The following is a 3,347-nucleotide window of genomic DNA, read 5'->3' as shown; positions in this document are numbered from 1 at the left end:
GGAATTTTTCTGAGGTCAGATTCGGATTCAGCGCAGCAAAAACCTTCGGGTATAGTAGGTCTGGTCTCTGGTTCTGAGAATTGTTGGCCTGTGTAATTCATAAAAGACTGTAAGCAACATTTTTAATTTTGAAAGATTACCAAATTCAAGCATATATTCTAAAAAAAGTTTTAAAGATATTTAGAAGTTTTGAAAAAATAAAAAATTTATTTTTCCTTTACCAAGATTTCACGACATTTAAAACATAATGTAGAATTTTGAAGATTTCAAATAAAAAATTCAGGAAGTTATAAGAATTTTGAGGGTTTCAAAGCAGCAAACAAATTTCTTAAGATAGCTGGGAAATTTTTGAATGATTCTTTATTTACAAAAATTATTTTCAAAGAAAATTATGAAGATTTAAGAAAATTGTACTCTATTTATTAAAAATCTGATGAAAATCTGGAAGATCTGAATGTAATTTTTGTAATTTAAAAAAGTTTTCAATAATTTTCCGAATGCTCAGTCTTTTTAAAAGATATTTGAAAATGCATCTCTTTTTATAGAAAGTTAATTATATTTTTGTTAAAAACTTTTTAAATTTAAAAGTATGTTCTTTTTTATTTAAACATAAAGTATGACATTTTTCGTTGAAATTCAACTGCATGAAAAGAGTGGAAATATTTTATTAAAAGTACATTTTTTGTTAAAAATTGATTCTTTTAGTTGCAAATTTACGAATTTTATTAAAAATTCGTCTTTTTCTCGGAAAATTAGTATTTTTGATTATAGTAAATTCATATGTATTTGATTAACAATTATAGTATTTAGTTTGAAATTCCGTTTTTTGTTAAAAACTCACATTTTTTGTTTAAAAACTTAAACTGTTATGCAAAAATTTCGTATTTTTTGGAAGAAAATTAATCTCCTAGTCTGAAAATTCATCTTTTTGATTAAAACTCATTTTTTTATGCATATTGATAATTCAACTATTGTGTTGAAAATTCAACTATTGTGTTGAATATTCAACATTCTCGAACGAATTCAACTATTTTTAATTTTTAATTATTTTTTTTTATTTAAATACCAACTATTACATTTTTTATTAAAATTCAACTACATGAATAAAAGTTGAAATACTTAGTTAAAAATATTTTTTTAAATTCATCATTTTAGTTGAAAATGTACGTATTTTGTTACAAATTCGTTTTTTGCAGAAAAATAATCTTTTTAATTTGTCGACAATTTATCTATTTCATTAAAATTTAAACTATTTGGTTTGAAATTAACTTTTATGTTGAAAATTCACATTTTTTTGTGGAAATATTCAACTTATTTTGGAAGAAAATTAATCTTCTAATCTGAAAATTCATCTTTTTGGTTAGAAATATTTGTTTAAGTGTTTATCTATGATTTAACTATTTTCTTGAAAATTCGTATTTTTTGTTTAGTTCAACTATTTGGGATATAAAGTCAAATTTTCTTATTATTTAAAATACTTTTTTTTATTGAAAATCCAACTAGTTAATTAAAAGTTGAATTACTTCGTTAATTCATAAGTAAAATCGAGTAATTATCACTAGTTCAATTATTTAAAATCGTAGTCATTTTATGTAATAAATTAGCGAAAAATATTTGGTTTGTAAAAATTACCTCAGATAGGGGATGTAGTCAAAACCTACGGTCACACAAAAAGGGCAGATGGATTTGGGGAGACAAGTCCTTCGAAGAAATAAATCCTTCGACCCTTCAGCATCCACCTGTAGCCACCACCTGCATCCATTACGAAAGGAAATTAAAAAAATAATTTTTAAAAAATTTAAAAAGTTTTAAAGAAATTCCCCGTGAAAGCTAGAATTATGTTCAATGTGCAGATACGAATTCCCCTAAAAATAACTTTCGTTTATTTTTAAAAGGTATGTCAAATTTTTCTTTTGTTTAAATTAATGAATTTATAAAACCTATAACAAAAAAAATTAGTAGAGCGAAAAGACTACCAAATAAATTTCCAATGAAAGCCTGCATCCTGCCCAATATTTCCTCCAGAATATACACTTGATTTCTCCTGACAAACCTAACAGCTAACCAGTTGATCGATCCCCACAAATTTCTTCAAGCGAATTTATCGACTCGATCTTCAAACTGCATTTTTGCATTTTATGTACTTGCAAAAAAAAAGATGAACGATCATATTTTACTGATTGCTTCGTAGAAAGTAGTTGTTGACGTTGATTATTCCATAAAAAGATTGGGTCAATTTTAAAAGCTATATTTTAATCAACATTTCCATAAAACCAGAAAAGTTCTGCCTCGACAACATAGTGATTCCTGGCTTCGAGAATAGTCTTCTTAATTCGCTAAATATTTTGGGCCACTATAATTTAAATATCAATCCAAATTTTTCCCTAAAGATTCTACGTCACAGATAAAATTATAGCGATGTATCGGAAGGTTTTTATGTCTCATGAGAAAATGCGTCACTATCCCGATTGAAATCGAATGCTTCGAAGACGTAATGGAAAAAGGTGCATTCTAATTGATGAAAAGACAACAAATTCTTCTAGACCTGTAAATTAACGATGATCCGATTCCAAATTAAGAAGCCTTAATTATTTCTAAATTATAAACATATCTTCTGATACTATCTAAGATTTTTAATCAGGGTGTCTACCTGCTCGACGATTTTAAATTCCCGGTCACTTTACCGGTTTTCTATCAAGATATTGTTAATTTTTTTTGTTAGTTTGAATGATTGCAATAAATTTTTATAGATTTTAAGAGAAATGAAACAAAGAATTTTGTAAAGTAATTATAATTTTTACATTTAGCAGGATTCCTTTCTAAATTCACTTCATATAAATTATAATTAAAATTATTTGACAAAATTACCGTTTATCTAACAAATTCGTTTTCTAAAATCAAATAATAATTGTCTAAGAAACTTTCGTGTCCTAAAGCACAAATTATTTTTTATTTTAAATAAGAAATATCGTAAATTCGCTTTCATGAAATTTGGAATACAGGAGTTTCAAATTCTAAAAAAAATTTTATGTAAAAAAATAATATTTTAAATTCCTCAAAATTATGTTTTGGAACAAAGAATGTTCAAAAACTCATGAATGTGGACTTGGAACAGGTACCTTTTTCGTAAATTACCTGTTTAATAAAAATAAAAGTTTGTTTCCAAAATTTCTCGTTGTGTTTCAAAAATTTCCTGTTGCAAGACAAAATTGTAACTCTTTTTAAAATTTCTCTGCATGCAAAGTCAAAATTAAATCTATTTACAAAATTCCTATCCAAATCAGAGTTATATTGATTTACAAAATTCTTAATTATAATTAAGTAATTCAGTGACTTCCTTTTTAAAA

The sequence above is a fragment of the Belonocnema kinseyi genome, chromosome 2, assembly GCF_010883055.1.
Source record: "Belonocnema kinseyi isolate 2016_QV_RU_SX_M_011 chromosome 2, B_treatae_v1, whole genome shotgun sequence".
NCBI classification, from domain to species: domain Eukaryota; kingdom Metazoa; phylum Arthropoda; class Insecta; order Hymenoptera; family Cynipidae; genus Belonocnema; species Belonocnema kinseyi.
This window is presented reverse-complemented; position numbering follows the sequence as displayed.